The sequence below is a fragment of the Talpa occidentalis genome, unplaced genomic scaffold, assembly GCF_014898055.3.
Source record: "Talpa occidentalis isolate TD23 unplaced genomic scaffold, MPIMG_talOcc4v2.1 talOcc4.2, whole genome shotgun sequence".
In the NCBI taxonomy this organism is placed as follows: Eukaryota; Metazoa; Chordata; class Mammalia; order Eulipotyphla; family Talpidae; genus Talpa; species Talpa occidentalis.
Window position 1 is genome coordinate 113,743,492 of NW_023602073.1, and position 21,916 is coordinate 113,765,407.

General features: G+C 38.9%; 1 long non-coding RNA gene across 3 annotated transcripts in view; it reads right to left on the bottom strand.

Moving 5' to 3' along the window:
* LOC119253419 (uncharacterized) overlaps positions 1-21,916 on the bottom strand; it is a 394,934-nt gene that overhangs the window by 203,274 nt on the left and 169,744 nt on the right. For all 3 annotated transcript variants that reach the window (XR_008553317.1, XR_008553318.1, XR_008553319.1), the window contains 3 exons: positions 21,212-21,375; positions 18,016-18,378; positions 14,617-14,712 (listed from right to left, as the gene is read on the bottom strand). This is a non-coding gene — a long non-coding RNA (uncharacterized LOC119253419). The remainder of the gene's footprint in view (positions 1-14,616; positions 14,713-18,015; positions 18,379-21,211; positions 21,376-21,916) is intronic.

The window sequence follows — 21,916 nt, forward strand, 5'->3', positions numbered from 1 at the left end:
GTGCAATATTCTATCCCCTATAAAGACACAGATAAGAAAAAAAATCTAATCAGAGAGCTAAATAGAGGGAACTTTTGATGGTTTTCCCTTTTTAGCATAAAATCCTCTAATATCAAAAATATTTGGAAATTTTTTAATTGAATTCTATCTTGCTAGTAAATTAGAAGCTTTAATTATTTCTGAAAGTCAATTGGTTTGGCTCAGCATACCAAAGGAAAGTTAACAGGCAAAAAATAAGAAAGGATAATAAGATCATATTGAGAAACATTATACCTCAACAAATCATTAAATTCAATAGGCTGTTGTTCCCATTTTCATGCTATACACAAATAATATCATCATGTAGTAGAATAAGCATAGTTAGTAAATGGGCCTTTTGAATTGGGAACTTATTAAAGACCTAATTCTTACTTTGAAATGTACTATATATAGTTGTCTAAACAATTAAGTATGGGTACATAAAAGCAAATTCCAAGTTACTGAGAGTAAGGTCCCAAATTGGTTCTGACATTCACATTGAGGATTTGATCCCTGACCAGGAGTTGATTTTGTGATCTTATTGGGTTAGAGTAACATATCAGAATGTCCTGAAACTCATTTTCCAGTTACACTGCTCAGATCCTATTTTAGATCCTGTTCCACAAGGATAGGGTTTAGATATATGTATTTTGAAAATTTTCTATATGTGATTTGATGTTCATCTTCATTAAAAACTATTAATTGCTGTATCAATTGCCAGAGCAGTCATGATCTTTCAGAATTTTGATCTAGACACTCCTAAATTTTGATCACATGTGTGCTGATCTTCTTACACTAGTTCTAATCAGTCCCTCAATCTGTCTTTGCCCTTCTACATATGATTACACCAGCACTCCAAGTACCCCACGTGCATAGTGGAAGGGAAGTGTAGAAAGCTTGCTTCAGGACACATTTAAGTTAGACTTCCACCCTTGGGGTTCAGAGCCTACAGTTCTATGGGACCCATGTTAAGGTCATTCCCTAAACCCTTCTACCACTATTGAGTTATTTTTGCCCTTCACATGTCTTCCCAATTCTCCATTAATGCCTCTTCTATACTGACCCTGTGATGAGCAGGAGGGATTCCAATATGTAATACACTTTGATATGTATGTTATTATAAAAACTAAAATCACCATTTGGGTGGAATCGGACCCTATGACTTAATTGGTTCTTCCTAATACTGCCATATTATATTCTGTGAAAATATAATAGAGATTTTACTATGGCCATGAGAAATAATTATTGCCCATCATACCTTAAAATAATTATGCAGAAAGATTGTAGTCTGCCTCATGGAAGGACTTGTAGGCCACTAGCTAGTTTCTATGTGTGACATTAGAATTGTGAGTTTGTTTTGTTGGGAAATACAGCCCTAGACCACTAAATATAGATCAGTCCACCAATACATAGAGGAAAACTACCCACATTATTTCAATTTCCACAAGAAGACATCAATCAATCTGATGACAAGTAAAACATTCAGACTGGCAATCAATTACAGGAGACATTTGCACTCCATATTCTTTCCAGAGTGCAACTAAATAGTCTGCCATTTAATTCTTATGAAGAACTCATTTATGAATCAGAGTAAAAGCACTTATATAAATATACATATATATACTCTTGAAAAATATATAGATATCTATCTATGTATCTATTTACACAATGGTTTTCCTTGGATCAAGTCAGACATTCAGGGAGTGTGTTTGCACTACACTGATTTTTTTCCCTTGTAGGATTTCTCTTACTGAGTTGCACATCAGGTTGTGCCATCTTGGTTACATCTGACAAAGACAAAAATCAGTCACTTTGAGTAACAGCACAAACCCATGACTTGCAGGAAGAGCTGAAACACAGTAGAGTCAGGCCCCAGGGAAACCTAATAATAGGTCATTAAGAAACCACCAGAGTTCCAGTGATCAGCTCTCAACCATCAGCTCAGCAGCAGGGGCCTATTGATTACACCATTTCTGTCCCTACAAAATCATCACCTCATCTTTTGCTCTGTGTGTCCTGTTCACTTGATGCCTATTTATTGTCTCAGCTGCCTCTTGGCCTTTGCAGCCTAACTTTGGTGCCCTTTGGTTCCTGCTCACACTTCTAAATAATTGCCTCCCTCTGTGTATCTTTTATCTTCAAACACTCCAAAAGAAAACATCCAATTGTTTCCTCTCAAATTCATTACCCTTTCTGAGCAAAGCTTTTTTGAGAGATGGCCTTGTAGGCCACTGGCTAGTCTATAAACATTTGTTACCCTTGAGTCAAAAGCACCTCCCATCCCCAACCTAATTAGCTGTGACCATAATGTTTGTAATAATTAGATGGTTTGAATTACTCTGTGTGTGTGTGTGTGTGTGTGTGTATTGAAAGGAAGGCTATATGGTACACAGCACAACTATTTGTGGTCAAGTCAACTATGGCTACTTTCCTTTCCTCAGAGATCTGTGGTCACTGTAAACATTTTAAATCTCAGTCTGTCCTGTTTCACACTGAGGACTAGAAGACAAAATATTCATGAGACTGATATTGCATTTATTTTAGGACTGTTGATGAAAATATACTACAATACAACCCATTTACACTTTCCACAAATCAATAAGGGAAATTTACATCTCACTATATGCTAATGGATCGTTAGTTTCTGTTGGCTTTGCTCTTCTGTACACCATGAATTTCATAAACACTATTTTTTGGACTGGTCTCTAAAATATTCAAGGTTAAATGTGTCACATGGGCTATAATGGAGGATTTTATGTCTCTTTAGAGCACATACCCATGTTTTCATCTTAGTTTCTTTTTCTTCCTTGATTTTATTTCATCTGCTCTCTTTGTTTATTTTATTTTTATTTTTTATCATGTGTCTCTACTTAAGGCACATCAAATCTTAATTTCAGAAGATAAGATAGCTATGGGCCTCCCTGGTGGCGCAGGTGGTTGAGCGCAGCACTGTGAAGCTGTCCGCAGCCTCTGCAGTGCCAGTTCGATCCCCGCTGGCCTCGGAGCAATCCACATGGCAAGCAGACCTCTCCTGTCTTGCCCGCTGCTCCCCTCAGCAGTGTATTTCATCAGTCTGCCTGTTCTGTTCCCTACTGTGTCTCTCTGGTGAATCCTCTTACCCTCCCACGCATCTGGCCTATACCCTAGTTCTTGTATAAATAAAAAATAAATCTTTAAAAAAAAAAGATAAGATATATAAAAATGATAAACTAATTATTTATTAACACAACTATGCAGTGTGCAAACTGTGATTTTCCCAAAAAAAGCAATCATATCTTTGTATCTATAGAATTTAGCTCAGTTCTGACCTACAATATTCACTTATTAAAAGTTTATGGAATGAATGAGTGGCTCAATGATTTTTACCATAATATTGGACAATGATAAATTACTTGCTGCATATATTGAGTTAAATATGCACTTGGAAATACGATTATTTTGAGGAAAGAGTATTTTATGATACAATCTTGATAGCAATATTGTCAGATCTCAAATTCTGATTCATCATAGCTACAATATGTCTTTTCATTTCCTCAAACAACACTACTGTAGTCATTAATGACATGAAAGTGTGATTCATATAAGTTCATGAAGTTTATGAGAAAAAGAAGATGAATTACAGTCAAGACCATAGTCAATACTTGAAAAGCAAATTGCAAATTCTTTTAGTAATCATTTTGGCATTACTATTCACCATTGTGACCTGACTGAGTGAAGTTGTATTTTGTGTTAGTGTCCTTTGAAACATGTAATTCCATAAGCATTCCATTGTGATGAAAGCTCTTGTGTCTGTCCAAACAGAGAAAACACTGTATCGCAAGTCACTCATGGCAAGTTTTTGGCAACTATTTAAAGGGGACAAATAAGAGGAATTTAATATAATTCAATCAAAGACTGGGTAATACACATGAGAGAAAAATAAGGCTGGACAGAAAATTAGTAAAATCAGCATTATTACTGAATGCAACACTTTACAGTGTCTCAGAACTGACTAGAAGGAAAGTATTGTGCTAACATCCTACAACAGCTGATTAATGTGTGTGACTACTGAGTTAAAGTAAAAATGTGGCTGTACTGGACATTAGGATATCTGCATGAAGATATGGCTTCATATGATAAACGCCAGCCTAAATTTTTCATTGGTCAGGGAAGCCCGGGAACGCCACCAGTGTGCTAGAGCCTGCTTCTACCAGTGTCCTGTACAGTTTCAACGTGTCACTGGAAATAACTGGCTGCAGCACAATCAAAGGCTGCCTGGGGAGGAGAACAAGCCATTCCCATTGCAGTTCCCCCAGTGGCCCAGCTTTAAACGCCTTCTTATACTCAAAGATAAAAGCCCTTGACCTTTTTACTTAAAACTGAAGTGCGTGATCGCAGGAACTGATAGTCTAAGTACATTCCAGGTCCCTGCTGGGAGCAGTGACACATCTTCTCGGTTTCAGATTCTTATTCACAACCATTTACAAGGGAAGCATCATTGAGGGTGAAATTTGGACTCATAAAACTCTGCATTAATTATATACTGACTCTGCACTATTAAAACAAAGCCCTTTGACAAGCGGCCATCAGATACCTTTCAGAGGGGGGGTCTCGGCTGTTATTCTTACAGCGCCCATGAAAGGGCACTGATCCTCTCTCTGGCTGCAGCTTTTGTTTCCAGTCCTTCTTTTTCAATGGTTGTCATGGAATCAACTTATTAACATATGAAAAGCCATACACAACACTTTTCCCTTCACCCTTACCTCCCCCACAACCAAAAGCCTGTTGCTAAAGCCTTAGTCCTTAATATTCATGTAAAGGAGGGCGGGGTGTGAGAACAGAAATAAAATTGTGGGTGAAAAAACAAAGACGTTTTCAACTGGCGTCCACTAGTACAAAAATGGTTGATTTTTTGTTACAATTTTCTCAATTTCTGTCTTTTTACTGAACCTTCTTCAGATTATGGCAACTGTAGTCTCCCTTCCTTAAAACCAACTTATTCACCAGAATTAATTTTAATTACCTTGTGAGTCAGAGGATAGAGATGCAAGTTTCACTACACAATACGTCAACAGTGTCTTCTTAATTTAGGGTGAATTTCAATGGCTAATTCTCATGTATTCCTAAAAATAATGTTTAAATTTCTCTAAAAAATTTTACTTTAGAAAAACTTTACTTTCTTAAATATTTAAAGTACCTTATTGGTTGTCTGAATTGCAGCTCATGAAAATTAGTAAGATTACGTTTGCATTTTGGAGTTATATTAAACCATCTCAATAAACTACCTTTTGTCTCCCCTGGTGTATGAAATCAAAAGGATATATTGTTTTTCTATGTTAAAAGATACCTTGCCAATTCCTCCCAGATAGACTTGTAGCATTGACTTGGAAAGCCTCTGAGAACACTAACAGATAGGAAATTTATTAAAATGAAACAACAGAACAAAAATCTCATGAGGCACATTATACTCTGCATACCACAGTCACATAGACTGAACCCCAAGTACCACCTACAAAATATTCTTACCAGCTCCTAAGTTGCCAGCTATTTCTCAATGTAGTCCCCATCTCAATAACTTTCAGTAAATACCTATGATGAAAATGATAGATGTTAACAAATAGATAGAATCATGTGCTAAGGGCTGAAAGCTTTTTATGACTGTCTGACTTAAACCATAACAATCATGGGAACAGAAACTGGCTGCTTCTTTAATTTGTGGATGTATTACATTTACTGGGAAAGTTCTGTGTTTTTTTTCACATCATGTTTATTGATGTGAAGTAGTTTTACATCTTTGTGTCTGCTTTGGGGGTTACATGTTTGAAATTCTACAAATGTATACATTCATACCCTGCCTACCACCAGTACCCCAATAATTCTCCACCATGGGCTCCTTCCAGTCCCTACTCCTACCCCATCACCCTCCTCCTCTGGTTGCCTCAGTTTTGCAGTCAGATGTGAAGAGTTTATTATTGTTCAGTTTTGACTGACCTTTTGTTATGTTTTTCTAAAATTTTGATAAAATACACTGTTTCTAAAAGACCAAGTTGGTTATAATAATCCACCTGGATATTCCATAGACAATGTTAAGCATAATTCCTTGTGTTGTCAGTTGCAAACAACAAATTCAAAGGAGTAAAGTATGAAAATAAAGGGGAGGAATAATTATTGACTCTCATACAAGAAAATCCAAGGGAGGCACTGACACCAAGCATGACTAAATAAATCTGATGATAAATAAACCTGAAATATTTATCTGACACTTCTACTCCCTCCCTCCCTCTTTTCATCTCTTGGCCACAGTTTCCTTGAAAGTGCTGTCATATGCCTCTTTCACAATGAAGACTTCCTCTGAGCAGCTCAAGAAAATGTCTAAATAAAGTTCCAGATTTATATCTATTTGTTCAATAACGACAACAGTAAGAAATCAGTCATTCTTTGCTTCTAGTTTCCTTGTAAGAAAACCAGGGAAAGATTCTGACTAGTCTTGCTTGTCTCATCGGCCAAATTTTACCTGTATCTCTATTACCAAGGGATTATTTTGCCCGTCTTTATACTGCCTACTCCTGTGACTGGTGGTGCAATGTATGTTATACAATAGGATTACCTAAATAAACTACCTGGAAAAAAATAAAATCAATAGCTATCTGTATATATATCCCTGCTTTTCAAAAGTTTACATTACAACTCTTCACTTCTGTGAAAGATCTCCATGAGTTTTCATTAACTGAAAGAAATCCTAAGATGTTTACTTTTATAACAAAAAGTAAAAGCAAAAGTAGCCTTCAGCATTTGTTTTGTGGCAGTCATTACAGAGGCAGTGCAGGCCCTGAATGGTAGGAGCAGTGCTGCCAAACTCCTCCAGGAAGGACTTTATACAGGTTGTGTATTTATCATATCCTTCCTCCTTTTACTAGTTACAAGTGTCATTATGTGGCTTTAGGTTTTATTTGTTATGATTTGGTAGGCTATATTTGGTTCTGGGAACACTCAATTTTTTTTTTCCGTATGGATTAATGGTAATTGTTTCTTCACTTTATGTTATTTTGCCTTATGAAAATTTTCATAGGAGCATTCTACTTTCAAATAGTAGGGGAAAACTGTAATCCACAAAGGTTTGAAATAAAATCTAATCCAAATTTAATAACACATTCTAGTAACCAGTCTCCTTAATAATCTAAACCAATGAAGATAGTAAAAGTGTATTCATTACCGTGAAAATGAGTAATATTAAAATCCCTTTCAGTGAAAATTTATCTAGCACCTATACAGTGGAAAGTCCTGGACAAGTTGGAATAGATCAGTGATGGGGAGACAAAGTAGAGGTTCAAATTTATTTAAAAAAATAAAAATCAATCAAGATGTATTCATTAATTTCCTACCATCATATTCACACAATGCTTTGTGAGCTAGGAGAGGAAAAAATGAGAGCCCTCTAGGCTATCAGATGGTAGAAGTAACATTCCACAGAGCCTGGAGGGTAAACTGGAGAAACAAAATTGGTTCTTGTGGATCAGAAATAAATCTGTAATAAAGAGATAAGAGACTGAGCTAACATGTATCTAAATAAAGGAAGCCTTAAGCTCCCCCATTGTCCTCCAGTGTCCCTGGATTCTGTGATATCTGGCAAACCTGTTTGTAAACTATCAGGATTTCTTTGCAGCCTGCATGTTCTTGTGGTTTTCACCTAGTAAGCATCTGGAAAATAGATGCTGTGTTCAATGGAGCTCATTCTCACTTCTTGGCATCTCATCATCTTCCTAGGTACCACACAAATAGAAATGAATGACAATAATGATTGTCAAGGTCTAAAGGAGTTTCTGTGATTTTGGTTAACTGGTCTCTTATCCATCCAGATTTTTGCTCTCTATATTGAAACAGTTGGGAGAGTGAACAACTATTAATCAAATATCCTTACATTCTAATTACTTTTAAAATCACAAGACTGGCTTTGAAAGTCTTGCCAAAAATAGTTCATTCAACCAACCTAAAGAGAGTTAAATTTCATTCAAGCTATCCATTATAAATTTACATTTCTCTTAATAAATTAAAAATCACCATTAAACACCTATCTCTAATTTCCTCTCTCCCAAATATTTCCTTTTCTTCTTCAAAATTATTTTTAGCACACCTCTGTGAGGAAGCTTCTCTTATTAAAGCCACCTAAACTTGATCAATTATTTTAAGCTCTATAGAGATTTGTAATAATTAGTAGAGCATCAATCAGTCTACAAATCATAATATCTAATGTCTGTTAGACATTAGCATTGAAAAAGTATGCAGAGAAGGGGTTTCCCTAGTGGCCTAGTGGTTTAGTCTCAGTGCTACCACTGAGACTGCCCTCCTGCAAGCAGCCTGAGTTTGATTCTCAGCCAGGGAGCTAACCAACATGGCACAGCAGACTCTCTTGTCTTGCTCTCTGCTCCTCACAGCAGTGTATTTCAGTCAGTCCACCTGTTCTGCTCCCCATTCTGTCTCTGGTGAATCCTCTCACCCCCTGTCCTTCTGGCCTACACCCCACTTCTATGCAAAAATTAATATATGTTTTAAAAAGAAAAAAAATTCAGAGAAATAGAGAAAAGGCATGTCAACATCTTTTCCCCCAAGAAGCTTCCAGTCTTGCTGAAGAGATAAGAATTACACTTGGGAAATATTTTAAAACAAAACATAAACTGCTAAACTGAATGATTTGGGTCCACCTGAATTATTCCATCATTTTGTGGATCACAAGAGACCATGATTCTGAGGGTATTAAGGTGACTAGAACACTAAAAAGTGGTCTAGGCAGGACTTACCATTCAGTGGGGGAAATAGCACCAATGATATGATGATAATCAATCTGTTGAGTGTAAGTACCGAATCCATATATGGTCTCCGAAGCAGAGGAAAGGCACTACGCTCTAGCAAAAGCAGTGTTTCTCAACTCAGCATCACTGATATTTGGACTTTTGTTAGTTGTGAGGGGCTGTCCTGAGCATTGGAAGGTGGTTAGTAGCATCCCTTTTCCCTGCTCACTAAATACTAGAGCACCACCCCTTGACACCACCGCCCAATATCTGTTGCATTGGCAACACCACACTGATAAAGAGGAGTCATGGAGCAGGCTGCACAATGCAGGATGCTGCTGAACAAGCAAGATCCTGGGCTTTTTATTGATAGAATAATCATATAGTATCAGTTACTTGGGGTAGGAGAAAAAGATGGGTGAAACTAAAGAATGTGTTTTTGTCGCCTAGGGCTTCAGGGGGACACGAGTCTGCTGACCAGATAATTCTTATCTGCTTAATGAACAAGTGTTGTAATCAAACCATACCCCATACCCCCAGTCATGGTTCTAATCTTATCAACAAGGCATTCCACTGATCAGCTTCTGGGGTCCCTTGTCATACATCTGTCCTGGCGGCGGGGGTGGGGGGGGTGGCACAGGCATTCCCAGTCACACCACGTGATGTATAAGTTGTGAGTATGTTTTATGAATCAGTCCTCAGCCCCCACCCCCTGGGGCATTCCCTGTCATACCTCACAATGCATACCCTTCCCAGAGTGATCAAGCTTCTGCTCTTGGTTGATTTGAAAGGCACCTCATAAGGTTTGGCTATGACACATTGACTGGGGCAGTTCTAACTTTGTATAGGAATGCAGAACTGCAGGTAGCAAAGAATGGTGGCCAAACAAAGTCTAGCAGACCCACAAATATCCATTCCCACCCCAGCTGTAAAAATCAGTGTCTCCAGACATTACCAAATGTCCCGTAAGGAATAAAATTGCCCCTAGTTGAGAATTACTGATCTAGTAGCCTCCAGAAACATAATAAAGACAAAAAAGATTTTTTTCAAGTCACAAGTGCAGTTGGGACAGGAAAAGTAAGAAACAGTGAAGGTAAGGCAAAGGAACAGAATGTGCAGAACTTCTAGAGTATAAAGAGTAAGATTCTCTGATTCAATCCTTCTGGAATAATGAGGCACATAAATAGATAAACCAGCAAATAAATAATATCCATATATATTTTCAGAAGAGCAGAGACCTATTTACGGGGCTCAGAGTACGCTGGAATCTTCTGGGTTCTGTGGAGCTTCTGAGGTGGTGAGAAAGACAGGCTGTAACCAGAAAGCATTCTATGCACACAGGTCTGGAAAACTGCCCACTAGGGTCTTAGAGGAAAGAGACTTGTATCTCCAAGTTTCCACTAGCTTGTTGTGATTGATTTCTCTCATTCCAAATATTTGCTTTTATAACTAATTTCGTATTCTTTGTCTTGAAGAGAACCTCCCAAACTGTATAAAATCCTATTCCTCAGACCTGTATCTGTCCTGCTTAGGAGAGAAATTTGTATTGAATCACTTTACCACAAGATAGGCCTTGGGCTTTGTCTGCTAAACAGACTGAAAAAATGTATTCCAAGTACAGGAGTTTTGTCTCTGGAATGGTTTAAACTTTCCCAGAAACAGAGGTAAAGTAAATGGGCATCTAGATATTGTGATTTCCTGATTCTGAAGTATCATGTACCATCATAGTTTAAGTTGTAAATTCTTATACTTGCGTTGGTCATATGATAGCTACAACCTTAAGATAATAGATCTCACATTTGCAGGACTTGAATGTGATCAGTCATTAAAGAGAAGCACAGTTCTGAGTATGTGTCAGAATTATGCCTAAAACTCAGAATTAAAAAGCTGATTCTTAGTCTCAGAAAAAAAAAAAGCCATTCAAATAGACTTTGAACTGTCAAATTTCCCTTCTGTGTTTCTTAGATTTAAACTAGGTGATCTATTTTGAAAGTAGCATTTTTTTTTTATGAGGCTGGTAATATATCTTCCTTTAAGTTCTCTGGCTTACACCAATATTAGAGGGTAAAGAATGTGTTTTTGTGCTAACCAGAAGTGCTATGAAAAGCTGTCTGGTGTAGTTGACAGAATTGAGGATTTAAAATCTAAAAACAAAATTTGACACCCAGATTCACCACCATCTTGAGAGTCACCTAATAAAATATACACAGTAATATCCATCCTAAGGGATTTCTGGGAGAACTAACTAGATTCATCCCTCAAACAATGGTAAGGCTGACCAGTATGCCAAAGTTTATTTGGATTTATTGCTGCAGTGGTTATTAAATGTTCAGTACTTTAAATTTCACTCTGTGTGGAGATAACTGATAAGAGTCTTGCCTATCACTGGTATAATCTATTCAGACCAATCTTACTGCTCCCAAAACAGAGTCAGTATTGGCTTATTGTACAGGTCCTGTCATTCTGGAGCTGAAACTCTCTTGGGTCATGTTGGTTTGGGATTCTTGGGGATAGGCACAGGAGCTAATGTCCGGGGGTACAAAAAACAAAAGTGTTAGGCAGAACCAAAAGGGTCTCAATTCTGGCTCAAAACTCCCAACACATGGGGAGTTTTGCAAGCAAATCTGTGTATTGTCCTCACCTTAAATTAATAAATTAGAGTCTCCTTGTATGGGGTCATGAAGTGTCTTCCCCAAGTAATGTCACTACAACCTGGAATTGAGAACTACTACAGCTAAACATCTAGTCTCATTTTGCATATGAAACAAAGTATCTTGCCCCATTGAAACTCCATCTGCAAACACTGTAGTAAGTGTCCATTTTCCAAGTGAGATAAGTTCTTCTAAAGGACCAACTTTATACACTGTCCATAAATCAGAGCAAGAAGACCCACTGCTCTGTATCCTTCGTCTTCGAGGCCCAGCCTCATCTTCTTTCAGTATGTGTCTCTTCAGGGAAAGATGACTTTATGGGTGCAGAGGAATGTTTCCACACATACACCTTCAACCATGTTTTGGATTCTCAGGATCCTGAAATTCCCTTTCCAACCAGTCAAAGTCTATTTCCAGGACTTTCGAGACTTTTTCCTGGGACTTTCCTGGGTATACTTCTAGTCGAGCCTCAGGGTATAGGGGCTGGCAGTTGGAAGGAGTGTCCATAGAGCTTAGACACATGAATGTGAGGGGGGCCTCATACATTGCAGGACAAAGTTGGGATATGAGAAGGGGGTGGGCCTAGAACTAAGGGCAGGGAAAGGCCAGCTCTCTCCAGCCATCATTATCCAAAATGGAACTAGGAAAGGCAGAGAACACTAAATTTGAACCCAGCAATGAATTATAAACAAAAATGTTTGTTAGGGAGGTAGGATAGAACATATTTTATGTAAGTGTTTTTAAGCTTGAATCACAATTTTTAAGTATTCAGCATATGATGTGTGGCTCTCCATTTGTACGATTACACTAAGCCCCACAAATATCAACGATGAGCCCAAAAAACACATCTTTGCCCCACTTCTCTCCAGAAGTATTCTTATTTGAAATCAGCAGCCACAGAAGCTTTCCAAGGCCATTTAAATGCAGTAAAAATATAGTCCATCAGAAATGTTGTCTGGTTTTGTTGCACATATGAAGTTGTTAACTCTGGCAGCTTAACCAGATTCTTCTATGTTCTCATTGTTGCTTCAGCCTCCCAGTCAAATCCTAATGGGGTAATAAGTCTGTGCCTATGAGATTTGAGGGATGGACTCAAGGAAGAGGAATCAAGTAAATCACTAAGTGTTGAGCTGAAAGACAGAAGGTCTCTGCCCCCTTTGACTTCATTTTCAACTCCATTTTGGATTTTTTGCTTTGTTTTGGTTTGTTTTGGATTGGTTTGGATTTTTGGCAGTGGGGATGAAAAAGAATGATCTCTGTTTTTCCTCTTGTAAAACCTGAAGTAAACTCACTACTTTGGCCCCATAGGAGCACTGTGAGGAGGAGCCCAGAGAATAGGGAGTGTTTATAGCCTATATATGAAAATGTATGAGGAATGGGTGTTTTCCCTCCATTTGTTAATCTGGCAGGATTTACTAGGGGTTTTAGAAGGGAAACGTGGTTGTGTTTTAAGAGAAGCTACAGTAGGGAAATGGTAGGAGTTGGGCAGAGAAAACCAAGAGCAGAATGCAATTCGCACTTTATAAATCTGGCACCAGTGTGTGTGAACTGCTTCATGAGCTGGCCATACCAGGCAAGAAGAAACTTAAGGCACACTGAGTTATTCTCAGGCAGTCGTTTCTCCCAGAGGATTAAAGAGGCACCCTCAGGGGTGGAAAGCTCCGGAATCCAGGCAAATGCTATGGAGACCACTGAAAGGGTCTCTGCAGCTGCCAAAGCAGCTCATGGACTGCGCACCATGGGGGTGGCTGGACCCTGGCGGGAAAGGAAAGCTCTGAGTCCAAGCCTCTGTGGAACATGGCATAGGCCCCAGGGCAGCCTGGGAGTACTGAGATGCAGCTGTAATCAGTGAGAACAGGCAGACAGGCAGGAGTCTGATGTGAGCTGTAGCCTCACACAGATGTTAGCATAAGAGAGCCTGTTGGTTCGGTGATTAGTATTATGAAATGAAAGGCTCCAGTTTCATCTGCTTGGGAAAGAATGGCTGGTGCACCCATAGGGAACCTATGCTGGTGAGGCTGAGAATACGCTGTGCTAATTTACTTCTCAGGTACTGCTCTTAGGAAGGTGGGATTCCAGTTCCAGAGTGGGCCATCTCCCCTGGTGGCATGGATTATGGGGGCTGGGGACTCGGCTGCGTGTCTGCATTTACAGAGTCAGGGGCATGTTGCAGAAGAGTTACCAATCAGTCAGAGTCCCATCAGAGTCTGTGTTTACTGTGTTCTTACAGGCGTGAAGGCTTTCCTGAAGGCAGACCCTAAAGGAGCACTTTTCACATCCAAGTTCAAGTATGAATGAAACCAGCAACCCTACTTTTAACTACACAAGTGGACTACCCTCCACCAGTGTGTCTCCACTGGAGATGTATACAGCCTCTCCCCATCCTCTTTGTAAATTCTTTTCTGCATATCAGATATTATATCTCTGCTCCCAAATGTCTATTATCTTTAGCCCCAATGACCACTGATATGTGGACTGGCATTTTTTAACATCTTAATACTACAAAAACTGGTATTATGTCTTGGCATTGCTCTTCCACCTCATCTTATCCAAAACTTCACAGACACCAAAAATAAGCTGTATGGGTAGTATAAATTCTATTCAGTTCTGTTTGTGTGAACTGAGTGTGTAACAGCAGACTTGGGGAGCAGGAGGCTTGGGATGGTTCATATAAAAAAGAATGCTTAGAACTGGAAAAGAAGAGTTTAAGATTGCACAAGCACCCCAGATCGCATCACAACAGAGAATTTCTATCTGTTCTGTTCTTTGTCTCATTTAGATTAGGGATCCACCAGAAATTCCTGGGGGTTGGGGGTGGGGGAGAATAATGGCATTCTTCACTTTCCCTTTCCAGGACTGACTTCATTCTTTGATTTGCCGTTGGCAGAAATATGTGCTAATGACCCTACTCTTGCAGACTTAAGCTTACAAGACAGCTGTCAGAGGGTCCTGGGAAGGCAGAGGAAGAGCAGCACTGGCACGACTACATGATTCTTCTGCCTGCAGTGACAGAAACGGGTGAGTGTCCTGAGACTGAGGACACAGCTTTTGTAAAGTCTTGGTTGGTAATGCAAACACCATCTAACTAATTCATCCAGTTTCTCAAAACACACGAGAGCATCCATCATCGTTATTTAAAGCTAACAGAAACCAAAACCAACAAACAAGTAGTAATCCCTTACTTTTGCACACACGGTGCTCTGCAAGGGATCAAAGACGCCTCTCCAGCAATGATTCACGGGAGCAGGAAGTCAAGTGCCGGGTATTCTCACCGCTGCCTGGGATAAGGGCAAGAGCAGGAGTGTGAGAAGGAGATCCATACCTTCACCCTGCCCACCCCGCCCTCTGTCTCAGCTGGCCTGAGAGGTCCCCAACATGGTTTGCAGGCAAGTGTGATGTGGCCTTATTGTTCAAAGATATTCATATGACCACAGAGTCACATTAAGGTGGGGCCAGTCAGCTTGGCAACTAGCTGTCTTTAATCAATAAAAGTCACAAAAGTGTTACAGGAATCAGAATGATTGCTCCCTTTCCAGTGACCTTGAGAAGGGAGAAGGAATGTACTAGGACAAACCTATGCGATTAAGAATTTTGTGAAAATAGCATGGTGGTCATCGAGGAAACGCATGTCACTAGATGAATTCTGACAGTGTTTAGACAATACTCTTCTTAACAATGCTTTGTTTTATTATCTAAATTTTAAACATCAACAAATTGAGACATTGGAAAAGCCCAGAAAAAAGCAGCAAAAAAAGAACTATGAAAGAATAGAAGTTTCACTAAATTTTTCCAACAGAATGTTTTTATTGGGTGCTACGAGATAATAAGAACTTGGCCTGCATATAATCTTTTTAAAAAGACAGCCCATTTCTTGGCATTCTCACTGAATATTGGGCTAATATTTTTTAAATATCAGTTTGAAAATAAACATTGTCCCAAGTTGCTTTCATGGCTTATTAGCCACTGGTGGTGTCCTATCAATATTTTTTTTTTTACAGAAAAACTGAAAAGGGCCTCCCTGGTGGTGCAAGGGGTTGCGTCTCAGCACTATGAAGCTATCTGCAGCCACTGCAGCAAAAGTTCGATCCCTGGCCAGAGAGCTACCCACATGGCACAGCAGACCTCTCCTGCTTTGCCCAGCAGCTCCTCTTAGCAATGTTTTTAAGTCAGTCTGCCTGTTCTGTTCCCCACTCTGTCTCTGGTGATCCTCTCACCACCCTTACCTCTGGCCTGTACCCTGGTTCTTGTATGCATAAATAAATCTTTAAAAAAAAAAAAAAAACAGGGCCTCCCTGGTTCCTCAGGCAGTTGAGCGCAGCACTGTGAAGCTGTCTGCAGCCTCTGCAGCATGGGTTCGATCCCAGCCAGCCGCAGGGATACCCACATGGTATGGCAGACCTCTCCTGTCTTGCCCACTGCTCCCCTCAGCAGTGTATTTCAGTCAGTCTGTCTGTTCTGTTCCTCTCTCTGTCTCTGGTGAAGCCTCTCCCCTCCTGCACATCTGGCCTGTACCCCAGTTCTTGTATGCATGAATAAATAAATCTTAAAAAAAAAAAAAAACTAAAGTTCTAGTAAAATTTTTCATGGACTACATTTCTAAAACCACTGTCAAATGAAGACTTCTTCTGAAGGGAACTACTGGTGGAAGACAATAGGCTGAAGAACTAAATATATTCCAGTTTTCCTGGTGATTTGAATTACTGAATCAGTTTGATTACAAGATTAATCAAATTGGATTAGTTTAAATGGTGGGGGAGAAAAGTGCATTGATCCTTTTTACCTAGGTGGTAATTTTTATCAAATAACTTTATATTTCCTAAGTATCTCTAGGGAATGAGGCTTATTATTACTCTTTGATAAACTTTTCCAATGATTAAATACCTCAAAATTCAAACATTATTTTGCACCTCTAATTCACTCACCAAGCATTTATTTGCATATTCACCTAAACTTTCTTGGTGCAATATAAGACTATTTTCTCTTTGATCGCTTTCCTTGCAGCTCCCTTTCCAACACTGAAAATATCACATATCTCATTCAGAATAAAATTAAAGCTCTTTAACAACGCCTGAAAGATCCATGATCTATCTACTCACCACCCTCTTGACCTCTATGACACCATCGTCTCTTCCCTGTCTCTTCTTTCTCTCATTTAGACACACTAGCCTCAAAGCTATAAAAATACTAGACACACAGCTGCCCCAGAGCCTTTGCACTTGTTTATTCTGCCTATAGTCAATTGTTCCCAGTTAATCTACCTATTATATTCCCTCATAGCATTCAAGTTTCTGCTAAACAATTCCTGAATAAAGAGGTCTTCCTGATAGTGCTATATTAAAAAGCTACTCTACAATTTTTTCTCTATTTCACCAGGGTCTCACTCCCCCTTCCTAACATTTTCTGCCCGCAAATATTTATGCACCTATTGTGTACCTCCTGTATAGGTTATAGCTTTTGTGAGCTCAGGGTCTTTGTTTTTGTTCACTTGCATATCTCCTACACCAAATACAGGTCTTAAGTATGACTGAACATCTCTATGTACCAAAATCATCAAAAAGATGTGGAACTGGCCTTTCCCAGTGTGAGAAGGGTAAGGTATCAGGAGCTATGAACTCTGTGAGCTGTTCTTTCTCTTCTGCTCTCTAATAAAGCAAAGATGGCAGCATAAAAATTCTCCTCCAGGAACTCTTTCAATTTTTAAAACTATGTAATTGTGCTGTTGTGATGGCTTCTGCAATTCTTAACAGCCTTCTCTTTATCATTACAGACTAATTTCTCCAATTCATAAAATATTTTAACCAGACTGAATTTTCTCACAAACAAAAGATTAATTTTATGGTGGCAGAAGGCATGACATGTTTGGTGAGTTAATTGTTTTTGACTCTTGTGTATAACCCAAAGTCATAAGGTTCAACAAGATGAATTACAGACAAACTCGAGCAATCTTAGAGACTCAGATCTGACGAGACTCAGGAAAAAAACCCAAGCTGAGGGTTTTATCCTACCTGTGAGTTTGGGAAGAACAGTGGCTGTGACAGTAAGCTCCTTGTAGACGACAGCCTGCCGACCACAGTTGTCCCCACACTGTCAGGACACCATGAGGAGGCCCAGGGAGTGTGCCTGCCAGTGACAGTTGGTTCTGGGTGCTTTCAGAGTCCTCCATCTCTGTCCCAGTGTTCTTAAATATTGTCCTTTGTTTTATTAATGGCTTGTGTATTCACCTCCTACTCTCATAAAAAGATATTATCTTTTTTAGATAGAAGTGAAAATGATATCTTCTCAAATAGCGTTTTGATTGTGAGCAACCCACATCTTACTTTGCAGTTCTATTCCTCTTCCCACCAAAATAAACACTTCCTGTGAACTTTGAAGCAGACAATGAAGCTAACTTGTTTTCTTTACTCATACGAACAATTTGAGCCTAGTTTCAGACTTTGGCCAAGATTTAGGACAGCTCTGATGTTGTCAAACATGTTTAGCCATCTCAAAGGGGAACCTTATTACACGGCTTCCTACACAGCACAGAGAGAGAGAGAAGTGGTGGCAAGTTATGGGAAACTGGAGAAAGGCCTTTCTCTTACCTCTTGGCTTGTCAATAGTTGATATGGAAGATTACACTGGAACAAAGATTGCATTGCTGGCGTGTGTAGTTTATGCTCTACTTCTACTGCATTATTATAGACTAGTTCTATTGTCTTGGTGGACAATAGAGGGTTTTATTTCAACATTATGTACATAATGCCTGTATGTTCTCTTTCTTCACTCCTCCAGATGCAGGAAGATATTTAGTATCAGATTTCTGAAGGAGCCATGTCAAAATGAGAAGGTATAAGCATTTCCTTTTTTTCCTCCTTCCCCCATGTCAGCTTTCAAAGTCCAGTAATTCTGTTGTTTGTGATAGGAGAGTAAATCATGGCACATGAGTCCGGGTTTCTTGGGCAAATCTGTACAAACAAAACTGAGTGATAAAATCAGATCCTTTAAAGGATGATTTCTTTTAAACACCTAAAGAGCAGATCTTTAAAGAGTGGTCTTTTAAGTAATTTGAGGAAAAATGGTTTTAGTACAAATACTCAGAAAACTCTGTGTTCAGATAAAACTCTTATTTTTCTTTGCTCTCCCTGTTCCTATCTCATAATATAACATACATATACACAAAATTAGAAGTTCCATATTCCAAAATAGATACACAAGTACATAATGCATAGCCAGTATATATTCAAAGTAATTACTTCAATTAAATTATTGCTTACTGGTGTCATCTGCTGGGATATATATTCAGTGATCGCACTAAAATTTGTATTCAACTGAACTTTATGTTCTATGTGATTTTTTTTTTAATTTTTTCTCTTCACATTGATGAATCAGAGATTATCCTTAAATAGATAGTGCTAAGTGGCCACCAAACTGACTTAACATGCTCAACACAAAGTACAGGATTAGTTTTTTTTCCTTTTAATTTGAACAAGAACACAGAAATTATTCTAAATAATTCACAAGAATTATCTAATGTTGTCCCTAAGTTTCCTAAATTGTCCATGCCCATTTCAGCAATTAACGTTAGTTCCTTGTTAGATGACAAACCCCAGCCAGAAACACATATTCAGTCTTAATTATTTCCCATTAGCCTATTTCATCAAAAGTTTGGCCTCATCAAATTACTTCACTGGTAAAGAACTGTCACCTAAAGCTATCTTGACCTGTCTCTTGCTAAAGAAAATTGCTCTAATGGGAATGCTGCTTTTGTCACCTTGTACACCAAAACTTTCTGTGTTACAGTTTTCACATCTAAAGATCAGAAATGTTGTATCAGTCTCAGGGGACAAGTGAGGGAATTTCCACAAGGCCCCTGTACCTACAGAGTACAGGGCATGGAGGGCTGGAAAAAGAAGCATGCTGGACTTAAGAAGAGGAAAATCACTATCTTTTGATATAAGTCTGACTGAATCCATTTCATAATATTGATAAAATCACAGGCACAATCTCTGCAGAATACATTGCTACCTTTTTGGAAGGCTTAGCAGAAGCAAAACTGTTTTTATTGCTTCACTAATCAACACAAACTCAATTCTCTGGGGAAATGAAATAATACACCCACATTGCATATCGTCTCTCCCTTTTGTTCACACTTCTTCCATTTCCATTCCAACACTTATCAAACCACACCTAGTGTTTCAGTAATTTCCCAAATGACCTTCCTCCTTCTTGTGATTCATCTCATAGATCGCCCTTAATCATTTTCTTAAAGCACATCAAAGTTCCAAGCTCCTACTTAGAATCTTTGTCTCTTCACCGTCTGTGGAATTTAGACCAAAGCATGGAGCCTAAAAATCTGGCTCCTAGTTATTCTTCTTGTCCCCAGCCCTACTCCTCTTCAAGGTTGAATTTTAAATGGAACTTGTGTTAGATTATTTTCTGTTCATAAGCTCCTGCCTCCAAGCTATTGCTTCTGCAGTAACTTCATAGTCCAGCACTGACCTCCAATCTTTTATCAAAAGGAAGTCTACCCTTCAGATCCAAACAATATTCCCAGAATACTTTCCAATTAGATTTCTGGAGCACATGCATCATGTGGTCTGTCATCATTGCCTGGAATATTCTATGTAAGTTTACAAGAATTCATTCTCACACACACACACAGTATCTAGCACAATGCCTTTTTGGAGATGGAAGATGCTATTGATTGAATAGTCACTGACTGAATTAACTAATAAAATGAATAAAAATTAAAACAGAGGGCCTCCCCGGTGGCGCAGCGGTTGAGCGCTGGGTTGCGAAGCTGCCCGCGGCCTCTGCGGCGCCGGTTCGATCCCCGGCTGCTCCCCGGCCACCGGAGGAGGGTCCCACATGGCGCGCAGACCTCTCCTGCCGCCCGCTGCTCCCCTCAGCAGTGTACTTCGGTCCTTCTGCCTGCTTTGCTCCCCGCTCTGGCTCTGGTGAATTCTCTCACCCTCCCGCGCTTCTGACTGTACCCAGTGCATGTATAAACAAAACAAACAAACCAGCAAACAAATAAATAAAGCATGCCTCTATAAAAAAAAAAAAAAAAAAAAAAATTAAAACAGAGCTAGAAGATAAAAACAGAAGCAGAATCATACTTTTAAAAGAGTAGAGGGACCTCCCTGGTGGCGCAGGTGGTTGAGTACCACACTGTGAAACTGTCCACAGCCTCTGCAGTGCAGGTTCAATCCCAGCCGGCTGGCAAGAATCCCACATGGTGCAGCAGACCTCTCCTGTCTTGCCTGCTGCTTCCCTCAGCAGTGTATTTCGTCAGTCTGCCTGTTCTGTTCCCTGCTCTGTCTCTGGTAGATCCTCTCACCCTCCCGCACATCTGGCCTGTACTCCAGTCTTGTATAAATTAGTAAATAAATCTTTAAAAAAAAAAAAAGAGTAGAAACTCATAAGTAAATAAATACCATATGAATAAGACTAACATGAAATATGAATGTACGTGCTATGAAATATTTCTTAGGAAATTCCAGGTAGAAGATGACAACACTGTATGAGGGCCAGAGAGTCATAAGTCTCCTACCTGCACTGGACTAAATATTTCAACCTAATTCCACTAAATATTTGAACCAAATGCCATGATTTTGCAGTAAGACAAATGAATCTGTTTTTCCTTTTTTAAAAAATTCACACTTTAATCATTTTTAATGTTAAAAGTTCAACTTTTCTAAAATAATTTCTAAGAATATTGTAATTCCTCCAATTTGTAGTAATTTTTACTTTGTTTTATTTCATATATTTATAAGCTTAAGACAAATGAATCTTTACCATTGACAGATGCTCCAGTATTTCAGTGATGAGCTGGCCATTTGCATCATCAAATGCCCTGCAGTTAAAGCAATGATGAGCCCAAGGTCAATCCACAGAGATGATTCAGTCCACAAGCTAGTGCATGTCTGGATAATGAATTCCATGAGTACTGTGCAGATATTCTGAAAGCATTTACAAAGATAATGTTTACACTCGTTCTTAAATAGCATGGCAAAGTAAATCATGAAAGTTAATAAATCCATGAGTGAAAAGGGAAGGAGGTAAGGTCACAACCATAAGACTTTGACTGATAAAACAAAATACACTCTACTATACTTTTTCTAATTTTCTATGAAAAATACTCTACCAGAATTTATCGATAGCATAAGGCTCTATTTCTCACATGATAAAAAGTAACCACCATGCAATTACATTGCCAGTGGTATGGCAAGGTAATTAAGGAAGTGACTTAAATATGCCATGCATATATTGCTCCTTTATATCAAAAGACCTAAAATTAACAAGATCTCAAATATTTTCTGTCTTCCAAATATGAAATGATAGAGCATTCTGGATCTATGTGTGCTTTCTCATAAATGTCATTTTTTTGGAGCATATAACATAGCTTCATAGCCCAAGGAATGAAAATCATTTGAAATCAAATGCTGTTTTATTACCGTATGTTTCAGATCATTTATACTGGAGAGTCCTGTTGATCACCTG